Source organism: Dromiciops gliroides, chromosome 2 (assembly GCF_019393635.1).
Source record: "Dromiciops gliroides isolate mDroGli1 chromosome 2, mDroGli1.pri, whole genome shotgun sequence".
Lineage (NCBI taxonomy): Eukaryota > Metazoa > Chordata > Mammalia > Microbiotheria > Microbiotheriidae > Dromiciops > Dromiciops gliroides.
The window spans coordinates 267,249,671-267,272,977 of record NC_057862.1 but is presented as its reverse complement, the minus strand read 5'-3'; the positions used below and the strand labels follow the sequence as shown (position 1 = coordinate 267,272,977).

The window sequence follows — 23,307 nt, the reverse complement described above, 5'->3', positions numbered from 1 at the left end:
TTCTAAATGTACACAAGAAGGGTAAAGGCAGAAGTCAGGAGAAAGAACCAGGAGAACATTGTACATAGTAACCAATAGTGTAATGATGATCAACTGTGAAAGACTCTGATTAAGACAATGCTCAAAGATAACTTCAAAGGACTCATGATGAAAAATGGTACTCCTCTCCAGAGAGAATACTGATGAGTGCTGAGTGCTATTTGAAGCATACTTTTTTCACTTTATGCTTTTTGCTTTTTATTGAGTTTATTTTGCAACATGGATTAAAATGAAAATATATTTTGCATGATGTATAGTTAATATCAATTACTTGTCTCCTCAATAGGTGGTAAAGGGATGAGAGGGAGTGAGGAAAGGAGGGAGAGAATTTAGAACTCAAAACATTTTTAAAAGAATGTTAAAAATGAATTATTTAAAAATAAATGTCACAAGTAAAATTCAACAAATATAGATTGAGACAAGTTTTCTCCAATCAAGATAATAGTTTATTAGCAGGGCAGCTACCTATTAAGAAAACAGGTCAGGGCAGCTAGATGGCGCAGTGGATAGAGCACTGGCCCTGGATTCAGGAGTACCTGAGTTCAAATCCGGCCTCAGACACTTAACACTTACTAGCTATGTGACCCTGGGCAAGTCACTTAACCCCAACTGCCTTACTAAAAAAAAAAAAAGAAGAAGAAAACAGGTCAGTGATTTCTTCGGTTTAGGCTATGATCCCGAGCGAAGGACAATTCTGCTTTTATAGTTTTGGGGGGGAGTACAAAACAAAGAACAGAACAGGGTAGGTGAGGAAATAATACAATTGGTTATAGGGTTGGTGACATCATGGGATTGAGGATAATATGATGGCAGAGACACGGTGAACAATATTATTGGTTGAAAGTTGGAAGTGAGGGGCTAACAACCACCTCCTCCTTCCCTCCTGTGACTAAGAAAAATTCATTGTTTGAGTCTACCCACAAGATTAGAGATAGTGAAACAGATTTCTTTGAATAGCAAACCAAACATCCTTGAAGGACAACTTGGTGGTGTAAAGATACTAGAACAGATACTCTTTTGTTCACCCAGATCCCTCAAGGGTAATATATTTCCTTGAGGCAAGAATAGAACAATGACTAGCAGGAGAACTGGATTTCTAAATTTAACTCATTACGGGCCAGCTGAATTTCTACACAAAATTTAGAGACAATGACTTACATAGTTAGAAGACAAAATCAATTATTTGTAAATAGGATTGCTCTTCCCTCTTCTGCAGACAGACCTGACAGAAATTTAAAATGGTTCAAGGTCTGACATATTGCCAAAAGTTGCCCTACAATAAAGCTTCCAACAAAACTCAGCTGTCATGAACCCCAGGTAACAGAATTGTTTACCTTTATACCAAGAAAGTTGGAAAAGCACCAAAATCATCCTGCGGTGTGGGCCCAGGAAGACTTTGAGGTGTTCATGCAGTGAGACCTAAAGTTCTTATGAAACTATCAAAGACCAAAAAGCATGTCAGCAGGGCTCATGGTGGCTCCATGTGTGCTAAATGTGTCCATGACAGGATCAAGTGTGCTTTCCTGATTAAGGAGCAGAAAATTGTTGTGAAGGTGTTGAAGGCACAGGCACAGTCAAAAAAATAAATAAAAAGGATATATTTTTGAATTAAAAAATTGTAAATAGGATAAAAAAAAAGAATCAATTTAATCTTCTAAATAAACCACATTTATAATAGCACTCTAGGATTTGCTGTTTACTTTCCTCATGTTAACCTTGTGACACAGGTACTACAAATCTCATTATCCCCATTTTACATATGAGGAATACTGAGATTCTCAGAGATTAAGTGATTATTAAGTATCTAACATATGATTGAAATCTGAGTCTCCTAACCTCAAATCCAGAATTCTATTATTCCACACTGTAATTCTCAGTTCCTCCTTCCTAAAATGGATAATCAATAGTCAATAAATATTTATTAGGAGCCTACTATGAGCCAGGCATATGCTAAGAGCTAGGGATACAAATATAAAAAGAGAGAGAATCCTTACCCTAAAGGAGCTTACAGTGTAATGGAGGAAGACAGCACACAGAAGGCTGAAACCAGAAAGACGTGAGGAAAGTATTCAATGAGGAGACATGGTGGAGAAAATCAGAAAAGTCTGAGTAGTGAATTCAGATGAGAAATGAGATGTCTGAGTTAAGTTCCCTCCTTAAATGGAGCTTTTGGCATTCAAAAAGACAGGCCTGGGGGCAGCTGGGGGAGTGGGGAGGGCAGCTAGATGGTGCAGAGAATAAAGCACCGGCCCTGGGTTCAGGAGGACCTGAGTTCAAATCCAGCCTCAGACACTTGACACTTACATTTAACTCTCACTGCCCCCACAAAAAAGACAGGCCTAAGCCTGAATAGAGTCTCATGAGACCTTATCTACATGTAAAACAATGTCTATTTTTATGGGACTATGTGACAAAAAGACAGTATGCATAGAAGGAAGATGGGAGGAAGAGATAGAGGGGAGTATATAATGAGCCCTGGTCAAGTTGATGGCTAGCAATGAGGGGAGGGTGACTCCAGTGGTTTTCCAAGAAGAGGGGGAAGGAATTGAAATGAGAGGAGGAAAGTGATATCCTTATTTTGGTGGTGGGAGGGAGGTCCCACTGCTGAATGTTTTTTGGGGTAAAAGTAATGTTCTATCAAGGGAGATGGGGAACTTGTGCTGGGTGTTGTCTGTAGGGATTTGGTCCTTAGACCATTATTATTAGCCTTGAGAAAGGTGGAGTCAACAGTGCCTAGAGGAATAGGAGATCAACCCAGAGAAGCAAAAAAACAATAACATTTTCAAAAAAAACATTCTCTGTATTCAAGCAAAACATATTGATTTCAAAGACAAAAAGTCTAGAGATATTATGGATATTACAGATTATGTCTCCCAGAAGAGCACAAGTTGAAAAAAACCTAAACACATTGGATAGAGCACCAGCCCTGGATTCAGGAAGACCTGAGTTCAAATCTGACCTCAGACACTTGACACTTACTAGCTGTGGGACCCTGGGCAAGTCACTTAACCCCAATTGCCTCACCAAAAAAAAGAAAGAAAGAAAGAAAGAAAAAACCTAAACACTATAATGCAAGAAATAATATAAGAAAACTGCTCAGAACTATTCAATACAGAAAACAAAGTGCCAATTGAAAGAATCACCTGCAGAGACTGGCATTTTTGGAAATAAGAAACAATTGAAAAGAGGAATGAGGGGCAAGCTCTACAAGGCAATGGAAAAAAACTGTTTAGAAGGAAGAATCTAGAATAGCTACCTCAGAAGTTTTTACTCCATGAGGAATTCAGAGAGTAGTGAGGTTATAGATAAGTATAGAGACTATGAACCAGAGAATGAGGGTCTAGAGTAGACAGAAAGGGAGAATGGATAATGAAGAGCATGATGGAGAGAAAACCTCTCCAGCAAAAAATGCAAAAATTAAAGCTTAAAAATTAATGAAAAGGACAGGCTAATAGGGAAGAAAGGGAAAACTACTTGACTAATTAAAAGGGGGGATTAAATAATCAAATAAAAACATGAAAGAAAAAGAAATAAGCAAAATCCCAACAAGAAATATATAAAAAAAAGAAAGGGGAAAGAGTTGGGAGGAGGGCAAAGAGGACTATTGGGAATACAGCCACCTTTTAAAAATGGGATTAGAGGCAGCTAGGTGGCATAGTGGATAAAGTAGTGACCCAGATTCAGGAGGACCTGAGTTCAAATCCAGCCTCAGACACTTGACACGTACTAGCTATGTGACCCTGGGCAAGTCACTTAACCCTCATTGCCTCCCCAAAAAAGGAGAGGTTTAAATAACTGAAATAACAGTGGAAAAGGGGGGAAATCAAAACTTGAAAAATATAAAAAACATATGGAGGAAAATATAAAGCCAACTCTCCTAATTTTAAGTGAGAATGGATTAAGCAATCCAATAAAATGAAAAAAGTGACAAACTGGATAAAAAAATAAAAGCCCAAACATACAGAATAAAAATGAAGGACTGGAAAAAGGTTAATATGCATTGGATGAATCCAGAAAATCAGGAATTCCAATCATGTTTTCAAACAAAGCAAAAACAAACATTCAAAAAATAAAAACAAAGAAACTACATTGTGCTGAAAAGACAACAAATCAATATCATTATGCTACTCTCTCAATGCCCATAGGTTTCTTGCTATCTTTTTGTATAGTCCTATGTTGGATGAATGGACTCACACTATGAATATTTTTTACCACTATTCAGTCAAGTAACCTCATTAAATCTTTTTGGATTATATGTTGGTAAATTAGGTTCATCTATTTCATACCATTGTCTTAATCAAAAGTCCCTCTCTATTGCTCTTTGTGTGATAGACACATAATGTTAATAATTAAAATCTCTTATGTTTCATGGCTTTCAGCATCATAGATTCACTGGAGAAATATTAATGTTAAGAACCCTAAAAATTCCTTCAGCAAATAACCTCAAATCATTCACTCTTCCTCTATTCTTTACTCCTAAACTGATTCTCCATCATCACCATGACCTCTAATCCCTATAGCCTTTAGTATGTCCTTAGGTCATCATCCCCACTTTATCAATCTTTATTATTAGTTTATTATTCAATTAATATTTCTTAAATGTGTACTACATGCCAGGCATCATGCTAAGTTCTGTAAATCCAAAAAGAGGGGGAAAAAAAATTTCCTGTCTTGAAGGAGCTCACAAATCTAATGAACAAACAAAACAAATATGTACAAACAAGATATATACAGGATAAAAGGAAAATAAGTAACAGAGGGAAGACATAGAATAAAGTGGGTTTGGGGAAAACTTCCCATAGGAGATAAGATTTTAGTTGTGATTTGAAGAAAACCAGGGAAGCCAGTAGGTGGAAATAAGGAGGAAGGGCCTTCCAGGCATTAGGAAGAGCCAGAGAAAATGCCTGGAGACAAGAGATGGAACAGCCAGAACATCAGTGTCACTAGATCAAAGAATAAGTGCGGAGGGAAAAGATGTGAAAAGACTGGAAAGATAAGAGGAGGCTAAGTTATGAGGGGCTTTTAAAGCCAAATCAAGAATTTGTATTTGTTCCTGGAGACAATACCAAACCAATGGAGTTTATTGAGTGACGTGATCAGACCTGTACATTAGGAAAATCACTTTGGAAGTTCAATGGAGGATGAATTAGAGTGAAGAGAGACTTGAGTAAGGCTATTGAAATAGTCCAAGGATGGCATGATTAGGGCCTGTATTCAGGTGATAGCAGTAACACAGAAGAGAAATCATTTTATTCAAGAGATATAGCAAAGGTGAATTCAACAGACCTTGGCAACAGATTGAATATGGAAGGCAGGAGAGGGGTAAAAAATAGTAAGTTGAGAATGACAGCTAATTTATGACCCTTAGGGAGTAGAAGGGTGTTTTTGTTCTTAATAATAATAGGGAAGTTAGGAAAGAGGGTAGGATTTAGGGGGAAAGATAATGAATTTGATTTTGTCTATTGTATTGTTTATCCAGTTCAAGGTTTCTGAAAGGCAGTTGGGCATGCAAAATTGGAAATCAGCAGAGAGGTTATGGCAGGATATGTAGACTTCAGAATCATCAGCAGAGAGATAGCAATTCAATACAGGGAAGCTGATGAGATCACTAAGTGAAATGATAAAGAGGAGGAGGAAATGAGATCAGATGTCCTAAGAGAACCCTGTGGGAGACCTAATTAATAGTTACTAATAGGGGCAGCTAGGTGGCGCAGTGGATAGAGCACTGGCCCTGGAGTCAGGAGTGCCTGAGTTCGGATCTGGCCTCGGACACTTAAACACTGAGTAGCTATGTGACCCTCGGCAAGTCACTTGGCCCCAATTGCCTCACTAAAAAAAAAAAAAAAAGTTACTAATAATTAATAAGTTCCACTCTATATTGTCCACATTCCTGAATCTCTTGCCACCTTGGAATATCATCCTCATTCAATGCTTTGCCAAATCCAAACACTGAATTACTCTCAACATGTGCCCCTTCTGCTTCTACTCCTTTGCTGTTGAAATCTCAAATTCCAACTTGACTGTCCACAACAAATTTGGTATCTACTGGTCCCTTGCAAGGCCATCATCATCATCATCATCATCATCTTCCTCCTCTTCCTCCCAGTTTTGAACCTTTAATGCGGAAAAAAATATATAACAGCGATCATACTGATGGATGAAATTTGGAGTCAAATTGATTGTGAGTCGTCCCAAAAGAATTACAAGACTCAGTGACTCAGTTTCCCAAGTTTTATTGCAATACTGTGACGGACCACAGGGAGAGAACCGGAAGAGTGGAAAGGTATCTCTCCAATAGTGAAAGAAAAGACAGTTATATTTATAGTATGCATAAATTGATTATCAGTCTCATTATAATAATCTCCACCTTGGGGAGGTACAAAGGAGGGCCTGTCCTACTCATTATAATATTCTCCACCTTAGGGAGGTATAGGGGAGGACTTATCCTAATTTGGAGTTCCTGGGGTCCTAAGCCAACCCCTGAGGTGGGCACCTTTTTCTATGGAAGTGTGGTTTTGGGGTTTACATGTCATAAGGTGAATCTGGGGACAAATTTGACCTTTTCTGCGCATGTCTTTCTGTTTCCCATGGCTAGTTTCAAAACACCTTCATTTTCCATTTATTCCTAGTCTGAGTTTCTATAGCCTGTCAATTTTGTCATTGTTATATTACCTGCCCCTTTTATGTTCCCGTTATGGGTACTGATTTCTATGGGTATGAGAACTTAGTATCCTGACTTGTAAGTTATCCATTACCTGGGGTCTGAATCCCTTTTAGAGCTTATATCTAAATTAGAGCTTGGGTCTTAGGTTTTTCTATTAACCCTTTTTTGCCTCCTATATCATTCCCCCCTTTTCATATGCCCCGGGAAAAAGGACGACGATCAATTCTTCTGTATCTACTTCCTGCTAAGTGGAGGTGAAGTATGGGCCCACAGTGGGGTTTGTGAATTGAGGGAGATCTAGGAACCAGATTTACAAATGCAAGGACCACAACACAAAATACATGATTTACAAACAGATCAAGGGACAACAGGGACTCCAATACAGAATAAATCTAAGAGTTCCATGAAAAAATGGACAAAGCAAACAGTTGTGAACAGTTTCAGCCATCCAGGTAATCTCTATATGTCAGCTCAACCTTCAGGAGGTGTTCTGAACCATATAGACTCTGCCTCAGGCCAGGACCACATTTGCCAGAGAATATGAACATTCTTCCAATTCCTATAACCCTAGTGCAATAGAATTAGAAACGTATTCTATTACCAATGTTAAATTTGTAAGCATAACCTCATGTTTGCTTACCCAACAAAAGGAATAGTGAGGGCAATAGTTTTCTGGACCCACCAAAGAAAATTATCCCATGTTCCTCTTCTAACTTTAATATGAGAAGAGGCAGTACCATTCTTACTCAGAGATCCAAATAGCCCAAGATAACATATGGGTTTAAGTAGTTGGTAGTTAACACTAAAGACTTATAATCTCCTCCTTGGTATAGGAAGGGGAAATACCTCTGGGACACAATAGAGTGCAAGGGGACCAGGACTAAGGTGGACCGGTGAATGGATCTGGCAACTAATCTAGCAGCAAGGTCTGCTCTGTGATTCCCTTGTACTATGGAGTTGGTAGCTTGGTGTCCTTGGCAACAACATAACAGAGATCTGACTGGGCAGATTTATGATAAAACCTAAAATGCATTACTATGTTCCCTAGTTACCATCCTCCCTCTCATCTACAATGAGGTGGAATTTCACTTTCTTCTAAACCAGAAAAATACCCTGTTAATTTAACCTTATCATAATACCATGTAAGCATTAGCAGGCAGATGGCAAACCTGAATATTAATATACCTTTTTGTTTGACATAAAAAGTGACCACACATTTAAACTGAAAATAGTAAGATCTTACATACTTGCATTGTGCTCATTTCTTCTACTGACTACTTGCTCTGATTATAGAAATCTGCTATAAAAGAAAAAGCAGGGATATGATTATAAGGCCAGGATAAAACATCCTTAGGTCTGTTTGATTTCACGTAAAAGTTACATAATAGCCAATTCAGGGATAGCCAGGTGGGGAAACATTACCTGTTCAGTAGGAACTCAATGAGCCAAAAGGAGCCTACCTCAGATTGAGTCTGAAATTGTCCTCTTGGCTTTTCCCCAGATACCTCCACCTGTAAGCAGCACATTCCCTCTTGTGTCATTAATTTGTGGCATTCTCTCCAGTACTTGGATTACTGGCTTAGCCATCCAAACAATTATACCTGAATTCAAAACTCAAAACAATATAAATTACTGTCCCAAAATATTTTATCTTAAATAGCAAACCTCTACTCTCATGAAATTGCAATGAGCAAAAAAAGATTTACCAGGACACACACACATGTTGCTTGGTTTTTCCTTCCTTCTTCTCAGGTTTAAACTTTATCCTGGTGTAAAGATCAATCATTAGAAATTACTTCTATACAATAAGCAGCTTTATAAATCCTCAACAAAACCATTCCTTGTAACAAGCTCTTTTCTGGCAAGTTTACAAATGTTTAAAAGTCTTGAAGTCCTTTTTCTGTAAAATGATTTACCAGCTTCCAATGCTGTCTTAGAGGAAACAACAACTATACCTGTTTTTGTTTAAAACCATCAATTACTTTGTTTCCAATAATTTTAACACTCATACACCAATTTAAAAGTAACTTTAAAGCTTTAACAGTCTTTTAGTTTTCCAATAAACTCAATTACTCTTTGGTTTCTTCCAGAATTCACAAACCTTGAAATGGCAGGTGAGCACTTAAAGTGGCAGTACACCTTAAATATATTCCCTCCCTTTTTTTTTTTCAAAATTCCAAATTCTTTACACTGTCAGTACAAAACAACACAGTTTTCTTTCTATCTGCTTTTACCAATTATTTAAAATACTCTGGACAGTTTCTTAAGATTTTCAAAACATTCTCACCCACCACTCCACTCTGGTGCTGCTGTGTAGCCAGCCAGCCAGCTGGCTGGGAGTGGGGAGGGGGGGAGAAAGCAGCAGTGCAACCACAAGTCACACTTGACTAGCTTTGAAACTTTTACACACTACAAATAGTTCCTGATTTTTTTTTTTTAGTGAGGCAATTGGGGTTAAGTGACTTGCCCAGGGTCACACAGCTAGTAAGTGTTAAGTGTCTGAGGCCGGATTTGAACTCAGGTATTCCTGAATCCAGGGCCGGTGCTCTATCCACTGCACCACCTAGCTGCCCCAAATAGTTCCTGATTTTTAACCATTCCACTACAAAAGATTTGAAAGTAGCAGCATTTTCAAACCAGCTTTTATAATGTTCGTCTAAGGCTATGAATGCCTAGCAAAGAAGTTACATCCCAATTCCAAATTCAAACTCTTAAATAGACATACACCTGTAAAGATATCCAGAAGCCAGAGACTTCCCTTCCCCCTATATTCAGAGCCTGGCCATCGCTCCAAAAGGCTATGGGGGTACAACCAAAAATTCCCCACAGATTGTACAACATAATTACAACATTTGACAGACACAAAGACATGAGACAACAAGCAGACTAGCAGCTGCATACAGACAAGCAAACAAACAGCCATAAAATATTAACTTCTTCCTGATCAGCCCACTCTGGTAGGGGCTAATCAGGAGGTCTGTTACCTTAAATCTTTCCCTTGCAAATAAGTCATTCCTTTTCACCCATGTCCAATTTTTTTCCCTTTTTTCCATACTTGTAAGGATACACCTGAGGGGTCATGCAGAATGTCTTCTCTCCCTGTCCCTTTAAGGTGGGTTAGGCTAATACTGCACCTGAGAAAAATCCTACCTCAGACCTTGGGGGCCCACCCAATGCGACTGAGGTTTCTGAGCCAAATGAGGGGGTTGCTGTGGCCAGACAGCATTGCAATAAAACATCACCAGTTTTCTTTTTCAGGTCAGTGCTTTCAGACTTGTCCCAATTTATACCTTAATTCTCCTTCTCTCTTTTCCTAATTTGTCAAAATGCACCCCAAACTACCCTAACTTCCTGACCTATCCGTAACCTCCCGGAGGTTACCAACACTACACCTGTGTCCGCGTGGGTGTCCATTAATTAACTGCAAAGAACCCAATCCAGGGCATCCCCCAGATTTCTGGGTCTTGCCAACAGGGCAATTCCCTTTTTCCCTTCTCAGAAAAAAGGCAAAATCCCTCAGGATAAATCACTTGATCCTAGATCAACAAGAAATACCCCCGCTCCATTTGACAAGCTGGCCGGACTCCCAAATGAGCCAAAACCGAAGTGTAGGAGTTAAAGGCAGACCCCAAATTTACCTTAACAAGATCTCACCCCACTGCTTTCAAAAAAGGAAAAAAGAGTTTGAGTCTGGTTGGGAGCCAGATGATGTAGGCAGAATTTGGGGTCTTAGGTTTTTCTATTAACCCTTTTTTGCCTCCTACATCAATACCATCCCCCAGGGCTCTGTGTGGTCTGGGGACAAGAGGTGGATGGGCTGGGTGGATGAGAACTCAGCCTGGATGATGGGGGGTGCGGGGCATTGGAGCTCCAAGGCCTGGGATGTGGCCTCTTCATCACTCAGCATCATGTTGGGGGTCCCTCAGTTGATGGGGAAGAGGCGTCCGGATTCTGGACACTGCAGGGTGCCCTCAACCACCTCTATCTCTAACAAGACATAGTGTACCTTCCTCTGAAACTCTTCACACCTCTGACAGCTACCAGGACAGCTCAGACAGGTGTCCCAGGCACTCAGCCATTTCCACCAGCACTGTCCACTCCATCTTGGGGATCATGCACGTCACAAAGTTCGAGTTGAAGTCCACAGAGCTCACACAGATCTAGGTGGCCTAGATATGCAGCAGGAAGCGCTGGGACCCCACCCCATGCACGTGGGAGCTCAGCAAGTTGTAGGTCATCAGCTTCAACCCGGTCTGTGTGTGCACCCACACCAGAACCAGAACCAGAACCAGAACTGGAACCAGGTTCCTTTTAATCTTCTCTAACTGATCCTCAATCTAACTCCCCATAGTGGCTGATCTAAACTTTATCTACTCTTCTCAAGCCTTACTTCTTAACTTCTTTGTAACATTTGACACTCTTTCCTCCTGAATATTCTCTATTTTCTGGATTTTTGATATTTTGTAACACTATTGTAACTCTTAGCTACCCTCATATCTGGCTGATTTCTTCTTCTCAGTCTCTTTTCCTGGATTGAGGCTGTGATCCATGTCCCATGTCTAACTGTGACTATATCCCAAGGCTCAATACTGGGTTCTCTTTGCTTCTTTCTATATACTTATCACTTGATAACATCATTAGTTCTCATGGATTTAATTATTGTCTCTATACAAAAGACTCTGGGATCCACTTCTCTCCTCAGCTCCAGTTACCAACTGCCTACTGGATATTTTGAAATTCATGTCCTATAGATATGCCAAATTAATATGTCAAGACTTTGGATCTCATTATCCCCCAAAACCAACCTCTTTTCCAAACTTCCCAATTTCTGTCAAGAGTAGCACAAACCTTCCAGTTACCCATCTTCTCAATCTGGGATTTACCCTTGAATCCTCACTCTATCTCACCCTTCATAACCAATCAATGCCATATCTTGTGTCTACCTCCACAAAATTTCTTGCATCCATCTCCTTCCCTCCACTGACAGGGCCACCACCCTAAAATAGACCTCATTACTACCCACCTGAACTGTTACAATAGCTTTCTTGAGATTTTCCTCCTTCAAATCCCTCCCCTTTCCATACCACTAACAAAAATATGTTCTAATGCACAGAATTTCAATAAATGCCACTGGTTCATTATTGACTATAGAATCAAATATAAATTCCTCCATTTGGCATTTAAAGTTCTTCACAACTAGGTCCCAACCCACCTTTCCAACTTTATAATATTTTTTTCCTGAGGTCTAGCTGAACTGATCTTGTTGTTTCTCCCAGATGACCCTCTCTCTCATCACCATTCCTTTTCACTAGTTGTTTTCACAAGCCTATAACACAATCTCACCACAACAACCATCACCTCTTAGAATGCCTTTTTTCCTCAGTTCAAATGCTACATTCCTGATCTCCCCAGTTCTTAGTACCTTCCCTGTTAAAATTAGTGTGCATTTATTTTTTATATTATGTTCCATATGAGAAACACAGAATTTTCAGTTTGTGTGTGTGTGTGTGTTTTCTTTTGTTCTCTTTCTTCTTTTACAACATGACTAATACATAAATGTTTTGCATGATTGCACATATATAATCTATATCAAATTGCTTACCATCCTAGGGATGGGGGAGGCAACAAAAGGAGGGAGAAAATTTGGAACTCAATTTTTTTTTTTAAATACGGAACGCTTCACGAATTTGCGTGTCATCCTTGCGCAGGGGCCATGCTAATCTTCTCTGTATCATTCCAATTTTAATATATGTGCTGCCGAAGTGAGCATGGAACTCAATTTTTAAAATAAATGTTAAAATTTTTCTTTGTGTATAAAATAATTAGTAAAAACAAAATTGTTAAAAAATAAAAAACTATTTTTAAAAAGAGAACCTTTCAAAATATATGCTGTTGATGACTCTCCTATACATCTGATCATGCTACCCAAAACAAAATGGAAAGGAGCATAGCATAGCAGCCCTGTTGCTCCATTCTTTTGTTTATAATTCATTTAAAGCATTCCTCAGTAGCTATAAGAACCTAAACCTAATATTTTCCAGGCAATATAAGTTGTAAATTCTCCTCTTGTAATGTAGATCACCAGTAAGACTAAGTTAAATAGAAACCTCCCAATTCATTTGTTACATCATGATTGACACAGAAAATACTCAGCCAGGTACTCAAGGTGGAGAGAGAGTTTATTACGTGCAGGCCCACAGGGGATCAGACCTCCAACAATGGGCTCCAAGTCTTGTAGCCCACTTGGTTATATACAAAAAGAGTAGACATGTTACCAGCAAGATACAGACAAGTGTATCAAACAAGGATGAGGACAGTGATTTCCTTACAAAGAATGCATAGTGGTATAGTCATCATTACATGAAAGCAAGATACATACAAATGTATCAAACAAGGAACAGGAAAGCAAGACACATACAAATGTAGCTATAGCTGGAACACAGCAAGCCAGGGCCCATCTGAGACAGACAAGTCCAGAGGCTACATGTTATTTTCCACATCACATGAAGTATGTTGTTTGTTCAATAGGATGGTTCTAATAAAGTATTTCAAACACCAAATAATTGCAAAATCATGCTTTGATTTAAAAATAAATTTAACCAATTGCCATAATTATATCATAGAATAATGCATATTTAAATACATGCCTTGCCTTGTGGATCCTAAATCCTTCCAGACACACTACTCCAAAGAAATAAGTATCTTGTCCTCTGGTAATTTTTTTTTCTTGTGTAAGCTCAGTAGTTAGTATTCATTGAAAGCGAGGTAATGCAGTGGATAAAGCAATGGCCCTGAAGTCAGGAAGATTTGAGTTCAAATCCATCCTCAGTCACTTACTTGCTGTGTGACTCTGGACACTTCCACTATATTTCCTTCAGTTTCCTCAATTGTACTCTCTCAGAGAGTGGTTATGAGAATCAAATGAGATAATATTTGTAAAGCACTTAGCATAATGCTGGGCATGTAGGAGTCACTATATAAATGCTTATTCCCTTCCTTTCCCCACCCCACTTTCATTGAAAGATGAATAAAGCTTAGTCCAAAGCTTCCAAGAAAAATATGAGTTTGTCTCAGGCCATAGAAGGACTTAAAAAGGACTTTGAAAATAAAGTAAGAGAGTTAGAGGAAAAAATGGAAAGAGAAATGAGAGTGTTGCAAGAAAATCTCAGAGTGGGGAGTCAACAGGTTGGTTAAGGAGCCACACAAAAAAAAATTTTGGGGGGCAGCTAGGTGGCACAGTGGATAAAGCACCAGCCCTGGATTCAGGAGTACCTGAGTTCAAATCTGGCCTCAGACACTTAACACTTATTAGCTGTGTGACTCTGGGAGAGTCACTTAACGCCAATTGCCATACCAAAAAAAAAAAAAGTGGGTGAATGACAAAAAAAATTCTTAAATAACATCTTAAAAACAGACTGTGCCAAATGGTAAAAGAAGTACAAAAAGCCAATGAGGAAAAGAATGCCTTGAAAAGCTGAATTGGCCAAATGGAAAAGGAGGTAGAAAAGCTCTCTGGAGAAAATAACTCCTTAAAAATTAGGACTGAGCAAATGAAAGCTAATGATTTAATGAAAAATCAAGAAACAATAAAGCAAAAGCAAATGAAAAACAGAAGGCAACGTGAAATATCTCACTGGAAAAACAACTGACTTAGAAAATACATCCAGGAGAGATAATTTGAAAATTATTGGACTATCTGAAAGCCATGATCAAAAAAAAAAAAAGAGCCTAGACAGCATCTTCCAAGAAATTGTCTGGGGAAATTGCCCTGATATTCTAGAACCAGAAGGTAAAATAGAAATTGAAAGAGCCTACCCATCACCTCCTGATAGAGATCCCAAAATGAAAACTCCCAGGAATATTATAGCCAAATTCCAGAGCAGAGAAAATATTGCAAGCAGCCAGAAAGAAACAGTTCAAGTATTGTGGAGCAACAATCAGGATAACACAAGATTTAGTAGCTTCTACGTTAAAGGATTATATATAGGGGTGGATAAAGCACCGGCCCTGGATTCAGGAGGACCTGAGTTCAAATCCAGTCTCAGACACTTGACACTTACTAGCTGTGTGATTCTGGGCAAGTCACTTAACCCTCATTGCCTCAACAAAAAAAAAAACAAAAAAACAAACAAAAAAAAAGGATTATAGGTCTTAGAATATGATATTCCACAGGGCAAAGGAACTGGGATTACAACCAAGAATCACCTACCCAGCAAAACTCAGTATAATCCTTCAGGGGAAAAATGGGAACTCAATGAAAGAGAAGACTTTCAGACATTCTTGATGAAAAGATCTGAGCTAAATAGAAAATTTGACTTTCAAATACAAGACTCATGAGAAGGATAAAAAGGTAAACAGGAAAAAGAAATCATAAGGGATATTAAAAGGTTAAACTATTTACATTCCTACATGGTGTGAGATTTAAAATTGGATATTAGATCATAAATCTCCCCTACTTAACTTTTCCCTAATTTATCTCCCAGACTAGTAAATGGAAGAAGCTTCTGGTTTTCTAGATAAAGCCTTTATTATATGATAGTCACAAGGTGATGTTGATTAGAAGGATAGGAAAATAGAAATACAATACAAATCGTCTTAAATCTAGGCTTAGTCTATATTCCTTATAAAAACTCACCAAACCGAAAAGGCCACCTTTGGAGAGAGAGAGACCGTCTGTGCCACGCCGTCAGGAGTCCCGCCAAGCAGGCAAAAGGCTTACTCTCGTTCTCTCCACCCCGGAAGTCAAAAACCCGGCAGGCAGTCTGACATGCGCAGCAGGCGGACTGTACCCAGCAGGCAGACTGACATGCGCAGCAGGCGGACTGTTCATCTCCTCCCCAAAAGGGTGGTCCTTGAAAAACTGGCGTCTTTCAGTTATCCTAACCGACTGTTAAAAAAACTTTCATATTTTACCACAATGGGAAGATGATATTTGTAACTCACAAGAACTTTCTCATTATTAGGGCAGGTGGGTGGTGTGTAAATTGAATATGAAGGGATATCTTTAAGAATAAAATTAAGGGGTGAGAGAGGAATGCACTGGGAGAAAGGAAAAGGAAAAGGTGGAATGGGGTAAATTATCTCACATAAAAGAAGCAAGAAAAAGCTTATACAGTGGAAGGGAATATGGGGGAGGTGAAGAGTAAGTGAACCTGACTCTAACCAGAATTGGTTCAAAGAGGTGTTGCAAAAATTTCTAAGTATGATGAAGGAAAGAAACAACAAAGTCTCCAAGGTGAAGAAAATAGGTTTATTGAGAGAGGTCGGTCTCACAATAAATCTGGTCTCAAGCAGGGATAGGTCCTGAGAGACCCTGCGGCTTAGAATCCAGGGGTATTTATACCTCTCCGGGGCTTACAAATTCTAGACAAACTTCTCTCAAATTTGAAATCATTGGTTGATTAGCCAAAATTTGCTCTCTAGCCACTAGCTTTGTCATTAGCGGAGAATACCACGATCTGCAGACTATGATGTAATAGATGTTGGCTAGAAGCTACAGATGATGGCTAGAGATGGTTTCTAGCAAGACTTGATGATCATACAGCATTTCTAATTATCCAACATTTGCTGATCATCCAACATTGCGATTAGCTCTATTATTCACTTAATCTACAAATAAAATATCTAGATATAGAAATCACAATTTTTAGTTAATATGCTGATTATTATCATAATTAAGGGGTGGGGAAAATCTCATTCACAGAGGGAATAACATACACACTCAACTGGGTATAGAAATCTATCTTACCCTGCAGGAAAGTAGGAGGGGAAGGGGAAAAGGGTGTGTGTGTGTGTGTGTGTGTGTGTGTGTGTGTGTGTGTGTGTGTGTGTGTGTGTGATAGCAGGGAGAGCAGTCAGAAGCAAGACACTTTTGAGGAGAGACAGGGTGAAAGGAAATAGAGAATAAAGATCACATGGAGGGAATGAGATGGAGGGAAATACAGTTAGCAATAACAACTGTGAAAAAATTTGGAAGCAAGTTTGTCTGATAAAGGCCTCATTTCTCAAATATATATAGAACTGAGTCAAATTTATTAAAATAGAAGCCATTTCTCAATTGATATATGATCAAAAAGATATGAACAGTTTTCAGATACAGTAATCAAAGCTATCTATAGTCATATAAAAAATACTCTAACTCACTATGGATTAGAAAAATGCAAGTCAAACAATTCTGCAGTACTAGCTCATACCTATGGGACTGGATAATAGGACAGCAGAGGAAAATGACAAATGTTGTAGGAGATATGGGGTAAATGAGGCATTAATGCACTGTTGGTAGAGTTGTAAACTTATTCAAACATTCTGTACAGCAATTTGGAACTATGGCCAAAGTGCTATAAAACTATGTATACTCTTTGACCTAGTAATACTACTACTAGATCAATATCCAAAAAGAAATAACAAATATTTATGGCAGCTCTTTTCTGGTGCAAAGAATTTGAAATTGAGGGAATGTCTATCAATTGGAAAATGGTTGAACAAATTGTGGGATGTGATTCTGATGGAACACTATTGTGCTGTAAGAAATGATGAGCAGGATACTCTCAGAAAAACCTGGAAAGACTTACATAAGCTGATGCAAAATGAAATGAACTGTATATAAAGTAATAGCAATATTGTAAGATGAACAGCTGCGAATGACTTTTCTATTCTCAGCAATACAATTATCCAAGACTACTCTAAAGGACTTATGATGAAAATGTGATCCCTCTCCAGAGAAAGAACCAATGGTGTCTGAATATAGATTGAAGCATATTTTAGCTTATTTTTCTTGAGGGTTTTTGTCTGTTTTCTTTCACAAGATGACTAATATACACAAGTATAACTTATATTGAATAGCTTGCCTTCTCAAGGGGGTGAGGGAGGGAGGGAGGAAGGAAGAGAATTTTGAGCACAAAGTTTTTTAAATGGACATTAAAAGTTGTTTTTACATGTAATTGTGGAAGAATAAAATTCTAAATAACTGAAAAAAAGAATAAGAATTAGGCAGATGGATGCTAATGACTCAATGAGACAACAGGAAGAAGTAAAGTAAAATCAAAAGAATATAAAAGTAGAAGAAAATATAAAATGCCTCTTCAGAAAAACAACAGACCTGGAAAATAGATCCAGGTGAGACAATTTAAAAATAATCGGACTACCTGAGGGCCATGATAAAAAAAAAAAAGAACCTAGACAGCATACTTCATGACATTATCAAGGAAAAATTGCTCCAATGTCTTAGATCCAGAGGAAAAAATAGTCATTGAAAGAATCCACCAATCACCTCCTGAAAGAGAACCCAAAAGGAAAACTCCAGGGAATATCATTGCCAAATTCCAAAATTATCAGGTAAAGGAGAAAATACCACTAAGCAGCCAGAAAGAAACAATTTACTTAACAAGGAACAATGATCAGGATTAGACAGGACCTGGTAGTCTCAACATTAAAATATCAGAGGTTTGGGAATATGATATTCTAGAAGGCAAAGGTACTTGGATTGCAACCAAGAATGTACCACCCCATAAAATTAAACATAATTTTTCAAGGGAAACAATAGGAATTCAACAAAATAGGGAACTTTAAAACTTTCTTAATGAAAAGCCCAGAACTGAACAGAAAATTCAAGCTAAAAATACAAGACTCAAGAGACGCATAAAAAGGTAAAAGGGGGGGATAAAAACATGTTATTCAATAAGATTAAAATGTTCATATCCCTATAACTCTTGAGAACTGTATCTCTATTAAAGCAGATAGGAGGAGTACACATAGACAGAGGGTGGGGGTATATGTTGATTTTGATGTGATGATATAAAAAAAACTTAAGGGGTGACAAAAAGGATTATACTGGGAGAAGAGGAAAGGGAGAGCAGAATGGGGTAAATCATATCACATGAGGAAGCACAAAAGACCTTTTACAATAGAGGGAAATAAGGAAGGAGTGAGCATTGTTTCAACTTTACTCTCATCTGATTTGACTCAAAGAAGGAATAACATACACACTCATTTGGGTATATAATTTTATCTTACCCTATAGGGAAGTAAGAGTGGAGAGGGGAAAGAAACAGGTGGGGTGCTTATAGAAGGGAGGGGAAAACCAGGAGGCAAAAGGGGAAAGAAAAGGGAGGTAGGGCTGAGAGGAGGACAAAACTAGGTGGCAAAAGGGGAAAGGGCAAAAGGAAGGTGGTGCTGATAGAAGAGAAGGTAGACTGAGGGAGGTGGTGGTCAGAAGCAAAACACTGGTGAGAAGGGACAAGGGAAAAGGAGAGAGAAAAATATAAACAAGGGGGAAAATATACAGTTAGTAATCATAACTGTGCATATATGATACAGAAGAAATTAAATTAGTTACAAGAAGAAATAGACTACAAAACTGTATTGGTGGGGGACCTCAACCTCTCAGACCTCTCAGAACTAGATAAATCTAACCACAAATATAAATAAGCAAGAAGTTAAGGAGGTGAATAGAATTTTAGAAAAATTAAGTATGATAGACCTCTGGAGAAAAATTAATGGGGATAAAAAGGAATATGCCTTTTTTCTCAGTGATATATGGCACCCACACAAAAATTGACCATGTATTAGGGCATAAAAACCTCATGGTCAAATGCAGAAAGGCAAAAATAGTAAATGCAACTTTTCCAGATAAAATTATGTGTAATAAAGGGTGTAAGGAATTAATTGTGATTTGTAGTTTTTAACAACCCCATCTTTGCTTCATCATGGTCAGACAGAAAAGATGCAAGCTCTAAAAGCCTAAGAGAAGATGGGTGTGTACTTTAAGAGATTATGGAACAAACAACACAAAGAACATTTATTGAATCAAAGTTTCAAACTAAAGTACCTAACCCCCACCTAGGAGTTCCCCCATATCCACATGGGCCTGGCCAAATTATAATGGGGACAGCCTAGGGGGTATGTTATACCAATTGGAGACTCAGCATTGCTATAGAATCACCCTGCCTGTGAGAGAGGCAGGAAGGGGGAGAGAGGTCTCACAGAGAGAGACGGTGTAGGAAGAGGGAGAGAGGAGCTGGTGTTTTTGATCTTCAAACCTAACCAGGAGACACTGCAAAGCTGATTCTCCTTGGAACTATAGATCCCAGGGGGTGGTGAGTTTATGTTGCTTCCAGTGAGGGTAGCTGAGGAAGCAGAGCTTACTCGAGGTATCTGGGGCCTTTTCACCTTAAAGATTTAGAGTCTAACTATCTCTATCCCCTTTCTCATGGTCCCCAGCTTTATTAACTCCATTTGTGTTGTAAATTTCATTATCATTAATAAAACCTGATTTGTTTGTGAAAAAGAGGCTGTTAATATCCTTTCTTATTAGTCTCGGAGACATAACTGGAAAAGACTCAGTTTGGAGAAGGGGAAACTCTGGACCTAGAGGTCCCCCATTATTTTCCAAACCCCAATATTATGGCAAGCTGCCCAATTAACTCCCCATACTAAATTTGGCCTGTACAAGGGCCATGGAAAGATAGACCAAAACTTAATTGGAAACCAAATAATCTCATCCTAAAGAATGAGTGGGTCAAACAAGAAATCATAGAAACAATTTATTACAAGTGTTTCTGATAAAGGTCTCATTTCTAAAATAAGTGAATGAAATATATAAGAATACAAGTCATTCCTCAATTGAGAAGTGGTCAAAGGATACGAATATGAAATTTTCAGATGAAGAAATCAAAACTATCTCTTACCATATGAAAAAATATTCTAAATCAATATTGATTAGAGAAATGCAAATTAAAACTACTCTGAGGTACTACCTCACACCAATCCAATTGGCTAAAGGGAAATGATAAATGTTGGAGATGTGGGAAAATTGGAACACTGATGCACTGTTGGTGGAGCAATTTAGAACCATGCCCAAAGGGTTATAGAACTGTGCATACCCTTTGATCCGGCAATACCACTGCTAGGTTTATATCCCAAAGACATCCCAAAAATAAGAAAAAAAAACCTATTTGTATAGGTTGGGAGGGTGGAAGAAAAATTTGGAACTCAAAATTGTACAGGGAGCAGCTAGGTGGCACAGTGGATAAAGCACCGGCCCTGGATTCAGGAGGACCTGAGTTCAAATCCGGACTCAGACACTTGACATTTACTAGCTGTGTGACCCTGGGCAAGTCACTTAACCTCCATTGCCCCACAAAAACAAAAAACAAAACAAAAAATCTTTACAAAAATGAAGAATGTTTAAAACTATCTTTACATGTAATGGAAAAAAATTAAATAAAATACTATTGAGCAGGAAAAAATCTTCCTACGTTTTTCTTTCCCACAAAAAGAAAGGAACATACTAGAAAGATATAGAATTTGTGGTGTTTAGAGTCAAAATATTGAGATTTGAATTTTTAGGTCTTCCAATTACTTCTTTGTGTGACTTTGGAGAATTCACTTAACCTTTCTTTGCCTCGATTTCCTTTAGCTATATAATAAGGACATTGTTCTAGATGACATTAATTTATTTTCTAATTCCTATGGTGTTGTGTTAAGACCAAATACCACTCTCAGACCTGAGCTTCAGATCTACCAAGTCCCATTTTCCCTTCAAGCATCCATTAAAGGGCTCTACTTAGTGAGTAAATTAGTGAAGGAATAAGGCCTTATCCCAATTTAATAGATTATTTACTTTTATTTTCTTTTGCTCATCATTCCTTCATATCTGGCAGGAACATAAGTACATATTATGCAATATGGGAATATTTCTATAATCATTTTGTAAGTAAAATTGGTTCATATTGTGAGAGTTGGAATGACACCCCCTGCTGGGAGGAACATTGTGAGCTCTGGCCTGAGGGCAAGCCATGTGGCTTTAGTGTCCAGAAGTGACCTTTTCTGGGATTTCAAAGGTCAGCTCAGTGTCCAGAAGTTACTTCTGTAGAGCCACCTGTTATACTTGTCCATCAGAGCTGCCAACCAATTAGCTTGGGGCTATGTGTGTGGACAGCCTTGTTTCTGGTTTCGCAGGAGGTTTCAGGAAGAAGCCCTGGAGGAGAGCTCTCTTGCACCCAGGACCTTGTGTGAAGTGGAGCAGAGATGCTGGCTCCCTTAGATAGATAGATGAATGAATCTTGGCCTCTTTCTCTCTGATCACTAGATTCTAATGCACCTTAATAAAATGCTTAAAAGTCTAAACTCTTGCTAAAGCTTCTAATTTGGGGCAACCATTCATTAGATTTTAGACATTCCAGCTAGAATTTTAGCCCCTTACAATATCAGTGTATCCAGTTTTGGTTTGTACATCTGCATTCTTACTCAGACTTTGATCTCCTTGGTAAAGCTGTACAAAAACTAAGAAGAAAAATACCCCTATTTTTCCTATATAGCATTCTTTTTTCTACTCCTTCAACTTGAGTTTGTACATAATTTAAGTTCCCAGAAGATGTCTGCTAGGGTCCACAATCCTAAAACCAAAGTTCATGAGCCCTTTTAAGTGTACTTCCAATAAATAATCAGCTAGTAGTCACAATTAGCTCTTTTTTTCCTTTTAAGAATTCTTTTTTTTGCAGGCAATGGGGGTTAAGTGACTTGCCCAGGTTCACACAGCTAGTAAGTGTCAAGTGTCTGAGGGCTGGTGCTTTAACCACTGAGCCATCTAGCTGCCCCAGAATTCTTCTTAAATAAATATAATATCTTTAATGGTTCACCCTTTTCCCTTCTTTCTTTAAAATAATAAATATTTTTATTTATAGTTTTGAGTTTCAAATTTTGGCCTTCCTTGCCTCCCTCCCCTACCCACTCCCTGAGAAAGCAAGCAATCATATATGCATTATACATTTGCAATTATGTAAAACATTACCATATTAGTCATTTTGTACAAGAAAACTTAAATAGAAAAAATTGAAAGAAATAAAGTGATGTAACAATTGGAATGACGCCACCTAAACTCAGTCTAAACTCTTGCTAAAGTTTATAATTTATTGGCGACCACTCATTAGATATTTTAGAAAGACTAGCTAGAATTTTAGGCCCTTACAGATGGTGACCACAAAGAGGAAAGCTGAATCTCTGTCTTCTGATCTTCTGGTTGGGTAAGATTTCCCCTACCCTGTCCTCTTAAGTTGGAAAGTACTGCTAAGTATCGGCTGTTTTCGCTTTAAATTTTCAAATAGTTCTTTTAAACTCCCTAAGTACACTGTTCCTGATTCTAGTCTGTTTAACCAAACAAATGGACAATGAGATCATGTTAGTGCTTTGTTTTTGCAGATTTTCTATTTTTATTTTTATTGTTGTTAGAAGAGACAGCAAGGTGCTCACACAAGGGAATATAAATATTCCCCCCTCTCCCAACCATGCCTTTTCAGAGAAACCTCTGACTCCTGCAGCTTTTCCAAATTCTAACACTAATTGTTGCTCTAATTTTGCATGCCTGGAGGCAACGGCCCAGCCTCTAAAAGCCTTTAATTCCCTAGAAGTGAGGGAAAGAGAACCCAGGCTTGAGTTTGAAACCAAGCCTGATTCAAATTGCCCTTCCCCTCCTTCCAGGACCCTACCTCCTCCCCCTCCTCTGGTGACACGTCCTACTCCTCCACTCTCCTCAGAGCATGCGCAGCTTTCTCTACCTACATTTGCAGCTTCTACTCAGTTACCAGAGCAGTCAGGCTCTTCCCCAG

The 23,307-nt window shown here is 38.4% G+C and overlaps 1 non-coding gene and 2 pseudogenes across 1 annotated transcript; 1 reads left to right on the top strand and 2 right to left on the bottom strand.

Moving 5' to 3' along the window:
• The first annotated feature begins 1,277 nt into the window (after nt 1–1,277).
• Nucleotides 1,278–1,625, top strand: LOC122743959 (annotated as a pseudogene).
• A 4,456-nt stretch (nt 1,626–6,081) lies between these two features.
• Nucleotides 6,082–23,307, bottom strand: part of LOC122738700 — a 62,933-nt pseudogene continuing 45,707 nt past the window's right edge.
• LOC122744804 lies at nt 12,367–12,473 on the bottom strand. The gene has a single exon (XR_006355148.1). It is a non-coding gene; the product is annotated as a U6 spliceosomal RNA (small nuclear RNA).